The sequence below is a fragment of the Hemiscyllium ocellatum genome, chromosome 17 (assembly GCF_020745735.1).
Source record: "Hemiscyllium ocellatum isolate sHemOce1 chromosome 17, sHemOce1.pat.X.cur, whole genome shotgun sequence".
NCBI classification, from domain to species: Eukaryota; Metazoa; Chordata; class Chondrichthyes; order Orectolobiformes; family Hemiscylliidae; genus Hemiscyllium; species Hemiscyllium ocellatum.
The window spans coordinates 78,971,724-78,987,293 of NC_083417.1; positions in this window are offsets into that span (position 1 = coordinate 78,971,724).

Consider the following 15,570-nt stretch of genomic DNA (forward strand, 5'->3'; position numbering starts at 1 on the left):
CAAAGTGATCATGTTTCAGAAGTGACCTATGGAATGAAAGTGGACTGGCTCTCTATCTAAGTGGTCAGCTCTCTATCTAAGCAGTTTATTTCTGTCCAGTAGATTTCACCTTATCTGTAGTTTAAATTTGCTCCCACTCAATCATCACATCCGCACAATTTCCTGAATCTATGTTCTTTTTACCATAAATTTACTTACCTAACAGAGTACGTCAGCAAAATGCAATCAAGGCTCATATGTCCTTTATGCTAATCCTGTTCCCACTATCCCCCACCTCACCCTTTTCATCTCACTTCCAAGAAACAAGGCACCAATCGTGTCATAAAATTTCCACCTCACACAATGGGAGGCTTGACATAATGGCATTATCGCTGTAGTGTCAATCCAGAGATCGAGAGGGTCTCAGCGTTGAATCCCTCTGCAGTAAACGGCGGAATTTGAATCCAATAACAATGTAGATAGAAGAGTTCTCATGGCCATGAACACATTCTGGATTATCAGAAACTAACCAACTGGTCCACTAATGTCCTTGAAGGGAGGAAATGGCTGTCCGCTCTTGGTCTATCCAAGAATTGACTCCAGACCCACAACAATGTGGTTGAATCGTAACTGCCCTCTAGGCAATTAGGGATGGAAAATAAATGCGGATCTCGCATTGCATTGGCTGGGTTGCAACAAACTTGAAAATGCAATTGGCTGCAGATCGAAGGCACCCTCTTTTTTAATTGGTCTGAATGGGGGGTGGAGGGTGGGTTCAATGTTTCAACCCCAAATGATCGCAATCCTAGGATTGGAGGAATGGTGAAATAAAGACAGCAAACCCATACCAAACAAAACGATTCTCTTCTCTGCTGAAAGTACGTGCGAACTACTTGCTTGAACCTTCCTTTCTTTTCATTCTTCTATTAAGTTATTGTCTTGCAGGAACAGAAGGGAATGGAAGTGAACCCTGAACGTCTACAGAGACTGCCCATTGCCGGAAATCGTGTGCATGGATCTGTTTAGCAGGTATTTTCTGAGCATGGGGATGATGTATGTTAGAGGCAGCAGAGTAAGAATATTGGGAAATAGAGTGGGATACGTGAATACAGTTTTGATGGGGAGAGGAAATAGTTATTCCAGGGTAAATAGATTCCAGCTCTGTATTTATAATCAATTCTTATTCCTTTCACAATTACTTTTACTTGTTACTACAAGGCGAAGGTTTGCACAGAGAAATCTCAAAATCATGTGCGTATAATGACGAAATTAAATGAGACATGAACGAAATTCACCTGAAAAATGTGCATTTGCTCTCTTGTCATCAATATTTTCAAACATTGATGGGATTGGAAAAGCACTAAAACCATATGTCCCACCACCAAATAAGAGTCATCCAGTGAATTGACAGTGGCAAAAACAATAACGCTATGACACTTTATTTTTCACAAAGCTAGTCCTTATTATTCTTCTAAAATCTGTTCATTATCTGAACCATACTCTGTCCCTTTTTTTCAGATTGTCAATAAATCAGATGAAAGTGATTTTGAGAGGCCTTCTGATTTTATGTAGACAGTTGAGATATCAGTTCAAAGTGGTCATGTTGTAGAAATGACCTATGGAATGAAAGTGGAGTGGTCAGGTCATAACTGACCAATTTAATTCAGTCCAGAACTTGTTGGAAACATGTTGTGAAACTTGAAAGGGTTCAGAAAAGATTTAGAAGGATGTTGCAAGTGCTGGAGGATCTGAGCTACAAGGAGAGGCTGAACAGGCTGGGGTTCTTTTCCCCGGGAGCATCGGAGGCTAAGGGGTGATCAAAAGTAGGTTTACAAAATTATGAAGGGCATTGATGGGATAAATAGAAAAAGGCTTTTCCCTGGAGTCAGGGAGTCCAGAACAAGAAGACATAGGTTTAGGGTGAGAGGGGAAAGATATAAAAGAGACCGGAGGGGCAACTTTTTCAGGAAGAGGGTGGTACGTGTATGGAATGAGCTGTCGGAGGATGCGGTGGAGGCTGGTACAACTGCAACATTTTAGATGCATTTGGATGAATATGAATAGGAATGGTTTGGAGAGATATGGGCAGGGTGCTGGCAGGTGGGAATAGATTGGGTTGGGATATCTGGTTGGCATGTACAGGTTGGACCGAAGGGTCTGTTTCCGTGCTGTACGTCTCTATGACTCTCTAACTCTATAAACAGTGAGCTGTGTGGCATCGCTTTCGTCTGCCCTTCTAACTGCAATCTGTAAGCATCTGAAATTTCTTTGTAATACGTTTCAAAAGATATTTGCTTATTAGGCCGGTTGTGTATAATCAGAAGAGCATATTTTAATGTATTTTGGATGGACTGAGTTCTGTCGATGTTCTTTATTGTGCTTTTTGTGTTTCTTTGTGTAATTGTGTCAATAGATTTTTGGTATGTTTAAACCTGGTATTCAACCTCGCTAACTTAATCTGCGAAATTTGTACTGTACACTTACCGAAGCAAACGGCGAAATTTACGGACTTTCTGCCTGCTTGACAATGATTTGTGTGGACTGGCCTCGCCCATTGCACTATTTCCGCGTTCGATGTGGATGCGCCTTTAACTGATTGTTGAACCTATTGAGACACAACGATTCCTGCATCATGGAGATCCTGGAAAAGTGAGGACTGTGGGAACGGTTTCCATTCCCTGTCAACACTGGAATTTCATGGATATAGTTACACCAGGGACAGGTCATTGTTCTTTTCTGGTTGTGTGAAAGAATTCTCTGAATATTCTCCCAACCAGAACTGTCACCATGCTGGCACCTGAGAGAAGCTGTTCACGTGTTCTGAATGTGTAAATAAATTCAGTGAATATTTCACCCTGTTGAGACACCAACGAGCTCATACTGTTGAGAACCCATCCACATATTCGGAGCGCGGAAGGGATTTTCTTAGTCATCCTGACTGTGTGCATAGCAGTGAGTTCACAACTGGGTGAGGCCATGCAGCTCCTCTGATTGTGGAAAGGCATTTACTCAGTCTTCACACCTGCAGACATGTGAGCAAATTCACATTGGGGTGAGACCACTCAAATGTTCCAAGTCTGGGAAATGATTCAGAGATTTATCTGACCTGCAGAATTACAAGGAAATACATACTGGGAGATGCATTTCGTCTGTTCAGAGTGTGGTAAAGGATTTGCTCAGTCAGCGCATATGCAGATACACGAGTGAATGCGCGAGTGAATACTAGGGCAACATCTGCTGTTAATCAGCAACAAAATCCGTGCTAATAGATTGCACTTTCCAATCTCACAGCAACTTGTTTTGCAAATATGGAGAAACATAGCGCACGAAATGGCACGCCTCATTCCCACATTACTCCTTTCGCCTCTTGTTTACTTCTTTGCTTTTCTGATTTCTACTCCAATTTGCATGCAGCTCATGTAGTAGTTCAGAGGTCAATCCCTTGAAGTCATATTCTGTAATGTTGTTTGTGTTTCTTGGTATTTCCCGAACAGATCCTCGTGACTCTTTTACCAATACTGTTGATCCCTACATGAATAACTACATCTGAAATCAACCCATCCCACTCCAAAATCTGTTCAAGCCTCTTCAAGATTTTTCTTGCATTGGAGCCAGGCAAACAACACATCATGCCTCCTCTCCCTGTCTCTGTCCGCGGCCACTGTCCAAATTTGAATGAATTATTCTGAAACGTATGATTCACTCCTGAAACAAAACATCCTGGTAATTCTCACAATTTCTGAGACTTTGCAGTTCAAAGCTCAGACTCAGTCCACCAACTGAGTCAGCCTTAGTCAATCAACCAGGATAGGCAACACATAGGCTATGTATAAACCACGAAATATCCATCAGCTCCCAGATTATGCAGGGACAATATAATGCCTGGCAATGCATTTCGATATTATTAGCTTAAACATTTATTTTTCCATTTCATGCTGGCCATCAGTTATTAATCTATGAAATATTTCTTAAATTTAAGTGGTCAAATAAAACGTTACTTATCAAGCAGTGAACTCACAGCTTTACCTGTGATGTCCCTTTTTAACACAATCAGATCCCTTACTCTCCTCCTGTGGTGACTGTTCTCTCCTTCTTTCTGGTCTCCCATAATTGAGTACGTCTGAATCACTGGAAACGACATTTCTTTTCTTTCTGCTCATTCAGTGTCCTGTGTGCTGGTTTCAGTGACATTAATGCCCCAAATTCTTAAAGACCCAACTTTGAAGTCAAAGAACAGATGTATTTACCAATGTGAAAAAAACAAAACTGGAAATGATCACCTCCAATATCTTCTGCTAAACGGCAGTGGTATCCAAATTCAAATAAGCTGCTCTCTAATGTAAGATGGAATGAAAAGCAGAAACATTTATTTTAACCCAGATATTGCAGCGTTCTCGAACTCACTGTTTGAATGTGTGCAGAGGCAGAATATCTCCTAACACTGAAGAACTACTCAACTCCGTAGTTGCGATTGCAAGTCACATGAACTCTGTGTCATGTGCTGGAAAATGGGGTTAGAGTCCCTGCTCCCTATCACCCCTCAACTATTGCTAATTCAGAACCTCCTCTTTAAATTTCCTCATTATCCTGGTATCCATCACATTGGATGATTGTGTTCTACTGATTCATCACCCTTTAAAAGAAGTAATTTACTATGTTATCTGATTTAATTTGGTATCCTTATCGTGAAACTATGTCCTCACATTCTGGACCGGCCCTCAAGAGGAAACATTGATTTCTGGTCAAAGTTTTCAATGGGTTTTAACATCTTCAGATTGTATGGTTCACTTGGTCTGAGAGTTAGAAGCAGTGAGGAATTTACAAGAGCGAGGGTGTGTGATTGATGGCTGTTATCAGCAGGGTGAAAAACTGAAGGTACGGTCAGGTAGATGGGTTAAATATCGGAAAGGTAGGAGGGGTAGACAGGTCGTGCGGGGGTATTCTGTGGCTATCCGCATTTCATACTAGTATGCTGCTTTCGAACGTGTAGGGGGTGATGCATTCTCCGGGGAAGCCAGCACAATCAGCCAAGGTTCTAGTATGGATACAGATTCAAATATAATAAGGCACGCGTCGGTCTTCAAGCGATTGATTGTGATAAAGGACTGTTTCGTCAGAGGCACAGGCACACAGATGCGTCTGAGGAAAGAATGGTGTGTTCCTCCTTGATACCAAGATAAAGGATGTGTCAGGGAGGGGGCTAAATGTTCTCTACGGTGAGAGGGATCGCCAGACGTCCACATAGTACACATTGGAACAAACGTCACAGTAGGGGAAATTGATAGGATTCCGAAGGCAGAAAATAGAAATTTAGGCAGGAAATTTTATAAAAGGAGGTCAGTAATATTTGGATTACTCCCCATGCTGCGAGCTTGGGATGGTAGGATTTGGAGGACAGAGCAGATGAATGTGTGGCTGGATAACTAGCGCATGGGAGAAGGGTTCGCATTTTTGAAACATTTGAATTTCTTCCGGGGTACAAGTTACCTGTAGAAGAAAGAGGAGAAAGTGAAGACTGCAGATGATTGTGATCAGAGCTGAAAATGTGTTGCTGGAAAAGCCCAGCAGGTCAGGCAGCATCCAATGAACAGGTGAATCGACGGTTTGTGCATGAGTCCTTCTTCAGGAATGGAGAAGAAAGAGAAAATGCACCTGAATTGGAAGGGGACTGATGCATCCTGACAGGGAGATTGGCTAAAGCAGCTCGAGCGAATTAAAACTCGTAAGATGGTGTGGTGTGATATGGAACCCGAGAAGCAAAGAGATCAATCTGAGACCGGTAGTGTCAGGAAGGGGAGCGATTCAAACAGTCAGTGCAAAGCAGAGAACAAGGTAGGACGGATGAATTAAAATGCATTTACTTCAATGCAAGAGTGTTCAATGGAAAGGCAGGTGTACTGAGGGCATGCTTAAGAACATGGGAATGGGATATCATAGCAATTCCAGAAACATGGTTCGGGGTGGCAGGACTGCCAGCTTAATTTTCCAGGATACAAACGTTATAAGCATGATAGAAAGCAGGCAAGAATGGAGGGCGGGATAATCCTGGCAATACATCCAGGGATAGTATTTGGGTGTATTGAGAAATCAGAAAGGAATGATGCACATATTGGGATTGCACGATAAACCCCATAATAGTCAGTGGGAAGTTTTGAAACAAATTTGTCAGCAAATGTCAGTTATCTGTAACAATACTGGGGTGGTTATGGAAATTCAGCCTGTGTTCTCTAGTGACACAAAAACTAGGAAACGATCGCAGTGAAAGTTCAAAATTCACACAGAGGGACTTACTAACACAGTGACATGGAGAAAAGGTGGCCTACAAGATTGGGCTGAATGCCAAGATAATCTTAGTGGACAGCAAGTGAAAAATAATAACCAGGGAATAATTAGGACCCGATAGAAACCAATGAGGCAGTCTGTCTGTAAAGCCGGAGAACGTTGATAGATTGTTAAATGAGCGCTTCACATCTGTGGCACTTGCGACAAGGAGGATGCAGGTATAGAATTCTAGAAGATGGACTGTGAAGCTCTGAAGGAGATTCATTAACATGGTGAACGGTGTTTGGGGGCTTTGGTTGGAATAAAATTGGACCAACTGTCAGGTCGGGATGAGTTGTATCTCAGGTTGATGTCACAGACAAACAAGGAAATAGACGGCCCCAAATGTTTAAGTCGAATCTGTCGACACGGAAAATGGAGGTTGCAGAGGATTGCAGAACCAATAATGTTGAGCCATTTTGCTGGAAGTGTGATGGAGATAGACAAGGGACTATAGAACAATGAGTATCAGATCGGTGTTCAGGAAAACTATTGAACAAAGTTAAGAAGGAGAAAATCAATCACCATTTCCAGAGACAATGTTTAATAAGGTATAGGTAACATGACTATATCAAAGGGAAGTCATGACTAACGAATTTAATTTTGTTTTAGTCCAATGGGTCTTGGATATGTTTTTTCAGCAAATGCTTTCGACACAACACCACATGGAAAATTGATAAAGAAAGTAAAATCTCATGGCATCAAGAGTAACTTGGCAAGTGTCAACGGAAATTGAGTGCGTGACAGGAGACAGAGAGTGGTGGCTTCTACCACTGCTTGTACGACTGGAGACTTGTGTCCTCTTGTGTACGACAGGGTTCAGTGCTATGTTCCTCATCATTTGTGGTATTCATAAGTTATGTAGATGTGTTGTTGGATGGGGGTGAGGGATTGTGAAAACAAGTCTTGGTTAGTCACAAAGATTGGCTGAGCGGTTGGCATTGAGGAGGAAGTTATGACGCTACAGATACATGTGGATAGAATGGTCAGGTGGACAGAGCAATTGCAGATGGAATGCAACTCTGATAAATATAAGGTGTTGCATTTTAGAAGATAGCACCAGACAAGGGAATACTCAATGAATGGCAGCACACTAGGAAGCTAAGGTGATGTTTCTCCGCAGGACCCTAAATGCGACTGGACAAGTTCATTGTTTGGCTGTGGATGCACACGGGACTGGATGCATTGTTTTTATTAACTGAGACACAAATTATAAGAATTATTCAAGTCTTTGCGCAGGCAATAGAAGGAATACTGTGTGTAGTCCTGTGCATCACATTATTTGAAGGATGTGATGGCACTGGATCGTGTGCAGAGGAGTTTCAACAAGATGCTCCTGGAGTGCAGCACAACAGTTATGGACGGAGGCTGGATAAGCCTGGGTTATTTACTCTGGAGCAGAGAAGGCTAAGGGGGACGTGACTCAGAAGGAGAAGATTCGAAGTGCATGGGCATGGTCGACGAACAGCTGTTGTTTTTATTGAAAGCGACAAAAACTAGGGATCACACTTTTAAACTGAAGGGTTTTGAGGTTAAGAGAAGATTTGAAAAGTGATTTTCACTCAGAGAGCGTGGGGTCTGGAATGTACTCCTCAGAGGGGCATTGTCACGGGTAGCCTTACAACCGTTAAACAGTACTTGGACAGTACCTGAAGTGTCATAACATTCCTGGCTCCAGGCCTTCTGTAGCAAGTTGGGACTAATGAAGACTGTGCTGTGTTTCTGACAGCACAGAGTCTATGCATCTGTGATTGTACGCTTGTGGAAGATTAGTTATTGAACTGCTTAAGACAGGAATTGCTAGTCTTTTGAATCGTATGTTAACAACATGAAAAGAGTCGCGAGTGTGATGCTGAAACGCACAGGAAAGTAGTCAGCATCAGACAAGCAGAAGAATCGACGTTTGTGGCATAAGCCCTTCATCAGTAATGGTTACAAGAATGTGAAGATTTTTATAAGCGTGAACTGTAATTACTTCAATAATTATATCATTGTGAAAGTAAGCAAAAACAAGTGCAGTTCCTTCCAGTCTGAGACCAGGGAATGGAGAATGGAGAAGATGGAAATGGCAGACACGTGGAGTAACGAATTACGATTAAAAGTCATTCAGAGAGAAATTCAAAGAGAGTGAAAAAATATAGAAAAAGGAAAAGAGCGAGAGAAGAGAGAGAGAACGAGAGAAATTACATCAAGAAAGACAGTTCGAACTTCAGAATTTGGCACTTAGAGTTCAAACATTTACTTTCGAAAGTCTGGAGAATTGATGTGAAAGAGCAGAGAGTTAAAACAAAAGGATTAAGCTCTCAACTATCTGATTATTATCAGTCGTTCCGTAAACCAAGTTTCATTTTCAGGATCAATTTCAATTGTGAGGGATATAAGTGAGGAAAAGAAAAATTTTCATGTGAAAAGGGAAAGTTAGATCTCAGTGAAGATCATTAGAATAACTTAACACTGGATAAAAATGGATACCCTTTAAGTGGACAGGAAAGTTAAAAAGTTCTGGTATTTTCACTGCAATAAAGTAGGCCATTATGAACTTACTGTGCTCGAGGGTTAGAAAAAGTACTGCGAAGCCAGATGAAGGAAAACAGGATAAGCCAGTGATTTTTTGTTGGAGTGGTAAAAGAAAGCACAGTGGAGGTTAGAAAACTGCACCAGAATGTACAGGCTGGTCGGAGGTTTGTCAAGGAGGAAGTGCCAGATCTCCTTAAGCCGAACATCTGCAGAAGTAAAGTATTTTTTTAACATAGGCGAGGAGAGCAGGAAAAGAGGTAACAATATTACCAGACACAGCATTCTTTCAAACTGTGAACCTGAAAGATGAGGAGATATGTACTTCTGAAGGACTATTGCCAAATGCTATACGAGTAACGAGTATTGACGATGAGACAAAAGTGAGGGTTAAGTGTTCAGTGAAGAGTGGAGAATTCTGGTATCAGTACTGAACAAACTCTCAGGTCCAGGAATATAACCTGTCCTTGTTAATTATACAGATGTTTCAGCGGTTGGAGTGCTGCCAACTGTGGTTCAAAAGCTAGTGTAAATCCAGGCAACTAAAAAAAAAATGCAGGACTCGTACTCAGGAATTATCCTGAATGCATGATAACGAGATCACAAAGTCGCCATCTGAATCATGACAGATCAAAGAGTACAGATAATAAAATTGATGTGGAGTTAGCAGAGACCATTTTTGGTCACATGGTTGGCACAAGCCGGGAGCACATAGATGACAATGAAGATACATTTAGCTAAAAAACTGAGTTAGAAACAGGATGGTAATTTAAAGCAATTGTATAAAATGGCATACACAGAAAATGAATGAGAATGTATTGTTATCTTTAAAAATATTATCTTAGTGAGGAAATAGAGAACAGCACATATTTAGCCATTAAGAAATGGGCAGAATTTTATCTAATGATTTTGCCAGTGGATTGTAGAAAGGCAGTGTTGTGAATGGCGAAAGAGCTGCAACTTGGGTGTCATTTAGGAGTGAGGAGACATGAAGCCAAAACACAAAAAAATTTGTAATGGCCTGGAATGCACAAGGATAGAGCTGAATTTTGCCAGACGTGTCGTTCATGTCAGGTAATTGGAGAGCAACATGCAGTAATAAAACTCGCATCTTTAATGCCTATTCCTGCGTTTGCACGGCCTTTTTAAGAGTCTTAAATGATTGCGCAGTTCCCCTCCCTCAAAATAAAAAAAAGGGAGTCAGTGTTTGTTACCACTAATGGATACCTTAACTTGTTTTCCACAGGCCGTCACATTTCGGAATATTTCAGCTATAAGTTTTGTAGAGGAATTACGCATTTCTTGACAAGGTGCAGACTACGAAAAAAGATACAATCAGACGAAATTTCACATCAAAACTATTCAAGGAAGTTATGGATTACTCAGGGAATTTTTTCAAATCTACTGCCAACGGTGCAGAACCTCAGGGGGCATCAGATAATGAAGACTACATTGAGGGATTATAATCAGGACTACCCAGACCATTTGGATAAGCGGATTCCTTTTGTGTTTATTTCGCGATCAGAGATGCACTAAATGAATTGACTAAATCCATTCCATGTGAATTAGGTTTTGAGCATGAAGTGAGAACACAGTTGGCATTGGTTCCGGAAAAAATGTTAAGTCAATAATCAGAGACCACATATTTGTACTACGTGTCAAACCAGTTAAGTAGATGTGGGGTGGGGGTGGGTGGATTGATAGCATTTAAACTTATTGCAGCAAGCAATGCAGCATGAAGTAGAGGATAAATCCAACATCAAAACGTTTGCTATTGATGACAAAGTATTAGTGCTAATTATAGTGATAGTTGAAACTTTACAAACGGGTTTGGCTTATGCTTGAAACGTCGAATTCTCTATTCCTGAGATGCTGCCTGGCCTGCTGTGCTTTGACCAGCAACACATTTTCAGCTGTGATCTCCAGCATCTGCAGACCTCATTTTTTACTTTGGCGACACCTTGCTGAGTCTAAAAGAAATTGAGTGAGTTGAACTACTTGTTTGGAAATCCAGACAGAAAGAAATTTCACAGAGTGTTTCATGTGAATGTGCTCAAATGCTATTTTAAAATGGAAGGAAACCATCAGAAGAATGTGTTATTCATTAAAACGATGAGGGACGAAGTAAGTTCAGTGGATCCTATATTGAACATTCTTCAAAATAAATTGGACAAGAATCTAATTTTCGAAAATTGGAATAAATTACTGTGTTATCTTCCATAGGAAAGCCGAAATGACCTGAAATATTTACTACAATCTCATGAAAAAATAATTGGAAATAATATAGAAAGTTCTAACTTAATTAAGCATGTGAAGGCCTGGGAGATGCTGTTCCGATTAATCAACACTCTTATAGGCATAACCCTCTAAATTTGGCCCAGGTTCCAAAGCAGATTCAAACGCATGCTCCATGATGAGTTATAGTGATTGGCGCTCACCCTAATTAAGTGTGGAAAAACCAGATGATACTCAATAGTTACGTATGAATTATTGAAATGTTAATGCAGTTACAAAGACTAACGCATATCTGATTCCGCGTTTCAAAGGTTGTGTTGAGAAGGCGGAACAATCAACTTACATTTATTAGTTGGACTTATTCAGATGATACTGGCAGATACTTTCGACAGAAGTGCAAAGACATTTTCAGTTCTTGCAACAGCGAATGGAGTGTAAATACTCTGGTCACATTTCAGGGACTAACCAATAACCGGATTACTCAACTGTGTTTTACATATCGATGACCTGGTGACTTTAGTCACACAGGAACAGAACATTTAAAACATTTGTCAGATTTGATTGCTCGAATTTGGAAAGCAGGCTTGGTGAATAACTTAGTTCAAATTGAATTTGCCAAAGCCCAAGTCACCATCCTGGGTTATGTTATTGGGCACGGCCAAATGATGCAGAAACAAGGATAATTGGGGATTTCCCATGCCCTCGACAAGAAGAGTTGTTCTACCGTTCCTCGGGCTGAGTGAAAGTTATTCAAAATTCACAGCAAATGTTAGCAGTTTGGCTACTCCAACCACTGAATTGTGAAGAAAGGCAAGACTTTTCAGTGGACAGCGGACTGACATTTGACAGCCTGGCAGCTGTGTTAACAATTGACCCAGTATGAGTCACATCAAATTGCATAAAACAATTGAAAGTTGCTAACGATGCAAGTCATGCAGATGTTGGTGCTGTGCTCTTCCAAGAAGATGACGAGCAGATAGAAAGACCAATCGGTATTTCTCACAGAAGTTGATCATTATATTCAATGGTTGAGAAAGAGACTTTCAGCTTGGTGTTGGCATTAAAATATTTCAGCATTTATGTTACCAGTAAAGTGTATGAGATACTCATATGCTGATCATACTCGCAGAGCGCTTCAGGGAACATCTCTGAGACGCCCGCACCAAACAACCCCGCCGCTCGAGGCCAAACACTTTAACTCCCCCTTCCATTGTTCCGAAAACATGCAGGTCCTGGTCTTCTCCATCGCCACTCCCTGCCTGGATGAAGAACGCCACATCTTCTGATTCAGATCCTTCTAAACTCATGGCATCAATGTGAATTTCAACACTTTCCTTATTTCCCCACCCCAACTTTGCCCCAGTTCCGACCTTCCAGCTTAGAATTGTCATCGTGACCTGTCTCATTTCTCCATCTTCATTTCCACCTGTCCAGTCCACCCTCCTATCTGACCCATCAACTTAACTGCCACTTCCATCCATCTGTTGCACTCACAGCTAACGTACGTTAGCCTCAACCCCTCCTATTTAGTGCTCCACCCCCGAGGCTCCACGCATAATTCCTGATGATAGTCCTTTGCGTGAAACATCGACTTTCATACTCCACGGATGCTGCCTGCCCAGCTGTGCTGTTAAAACACCACACTCTTGGGTCTAATCTCCAGCATCTGCAGTACTCGCAGTAGCCTGTACTTTTGTGGGGAAATTTAGGACAAACATGCCAAACTCTTTTGATGGATCTTTTTGTTGCAGCCATTAAACATGAAAATTCTGCATGTGGTAGGACGAAAAAGTGTTATTGCTGGCGCACTGTCGAGACAAAAATGAGAAACAGAAGTCTTCGCTGGCAGCAGTAAAATACACTGGAATGTATGTTTTCAAGTTTATACTCAATGTGATTTTTATGTGTATTTCCAAGTCCTATCAAATATTACGAGGCGTTTTAAAACGAAGCCATTTCTTTAAGGGATGCAGTCCTGGATTTTTTTTTCAGAGAGTTCGTAAAAGTTACAGACTCCAGAAAGTCGTTAGATTGAAGGGTTTTGTGGCTAATTTGATAATAGTTAATTTACAAAATTGTGAGGGGTATGGATGGGATAAAAATGGATTCTGGGTCATCCAAGATGGAGGGTTGGAAAAATTTCTGGCTGTAAGAGCTGCTCCTTTTTTGGAGATATGTTAGGTGTTGGAAGTGATTTCTGCGAAATCCATGAGCGGCAATTACTGTTTTATATGCTGCTGCATTGGTTTGGAATTTGGAAAATAAAAGTCAAAACAACAGCAGTTTAAAATGGAGAAGATAATGGTGAGGACAGAGCAGGAGAGAAGGAGAGAGAGAAAGGGAGAGAGAGAGAGAAGGGGAGAGAGAGAGAGAGAAGACAGTGAGAACGAACCAGCACAGTTAATGCCTTTGCTGTTTGAATTCGTGTACCGCTGGACATCGAAGTGAACCTGGGAAAATTAACGATACGTGAAATTCACAACTAATCTTGGAGGAACTGTTGGCGAAGTTCACCGCACAGAATCAGATAAGTTAATTGTTGTTTTAAGACTGACCAAGAGAAAGACTGCAGTCGTGAGTATCGTGGATTCTTTCTTGATTATATGTTTTTTTGGAGATATGTCTCTTGATTAAACTTAAAATATAAGCCTTAACTATAAATTTAACCTGAGGCAGTGCTTGTACAGGAATAAGACAGTGTTATTTTTTGAGTCTGTAGATTGTGAAGGAGCAAAAATGGCCTTTGCAGTGATCTTTACTTCTTGTCAGTTGTGGGAGTTTAAAGAGAGTTTATGGGTTACTGCGGATCATATCTGCCATAAATGCTATTGGATGCGAATCTTATCAGATCGAATGGCTCGTTTGGAGAGGCAGATAGAACCGATGAGGAACATGCAACAGCAACAGTATGTGATGGATGGCAGTTATTAGAAGGGGGGAAGGTCTCACATAAGGTCACACAGATGCGTTACCTCCACGAAAGGTGAGAGCAGACGGCATGTAAGGCAGGAGTCTTTTATGGAGAAACCCATTTCAAATAGGTATGCTGTTTTGGAAAATGTACAGGGTGGACGAATCTTGGGGGAACGTAGCACGAACAGCCAAGTATCTGGTATTGATACTGGCTCTAATGCAACGTGGGGAACGTCGGCTTCCAAAAGATCAATTATGTGAGGGTATTCTGTAGTCCGAGGTACAGACAGACGTTTCTGTGGCCAGCAGAGAAAAAGAGAACGGTGTGTTGCTTCTATGGTGCCAGGATAAAGGATGACTCCGACAGGGTGCAGAATGTTCTCACGGGGGAGAGGGGCCAGCAGCTGGTCATTGTCCACATTGGAACCAACGACTTTGGAAGGGCAAAGGTTGAGATTCTGAAGGGATATTACAGAGACTTAGGCAGAAATGTAAAAAAGGAGGTCCTCACGGGTAGTAATGTCTGGATTACTCCAGTGCTACAAGCTCGTGAGGGCAGGAAAAGGAGGATAGAGTGGATGCATGGCTAAGGAGCTGGTGTATTGGAGACGGATTCACATTTTTGGATCATTGAAATCTCTTTTGGGGGAGAAGTGATCTGAACAAGAAGAAAGGATTGCACTTAAGTTGGAAGGAGACGAATATACTGGCAGGAAATTTTGCTAGAACTGATCAGGATAATTTAAACTAGTCATGTGGTACCCAGGGAGATAGTGAGGATACGGATCGATCTGAGCCGGGTACAGCTGTGAACAGAAGTGAGTCAAACAGTCAGGGCAGGCAGGTACAAGGCAGGACTAATGAATTAAAGTGCATTAATTTCAATACAAGGGGCCCAACAGGGAAGGCAGATGAACTCAGGGCATGGTTAGGAACATGGGACTGAGATATCATAGCAATTACAGAAATATGGCTCAGGATGGGCAGGACTGGCAGCTCAATGTTCCAGGCCACAAATGCTACAAGAAGGAAGAAAGGGAGGCAAGATAGGAGGAGGAGTGGAATTTTTTATAAGTGGTAGCATTCCAACTGTGCTGAGAGAGGATATTCCCGGATATATATCCAGAAATGTTATTTGGGTTGAACTGAGATATAAGAAAAGGATGGTCACTTTATCGGGATTGTATTATAGTCCATCCAATAGTAAGAGGGAAATTCAGAAAGAAACTTGCAACGGGATCTCAGCTATCTGTAACAATAATAGGGTAATTATGGTAGGGGTTATTAACTTTCCAAACATCGACTGGGACTGCCATAGTGTTAAAGGTTAAGATGGAGAAGAATTTGTTAAGAGTGTAGAAGACAATTTTCTGATTCAGTATGTGGATGTACCTACTGGAGAAGGTGCAAATCTTGACCTACTCTTGGAAAATAATGCAGGACAGGCGACTAAGTTGTCAGTGGGGGAGCACATTGGGGCCAGTAACAATAATTCTATTCGTTTTAAAATAGTGATGTAAAAAGATAGACCAGATCTAAAAGTTGAAGTTCTAAACGAGAGAAATGCCAACTTTGACGGGATTAGGCAAGAACATTCGAAAGCTGTTT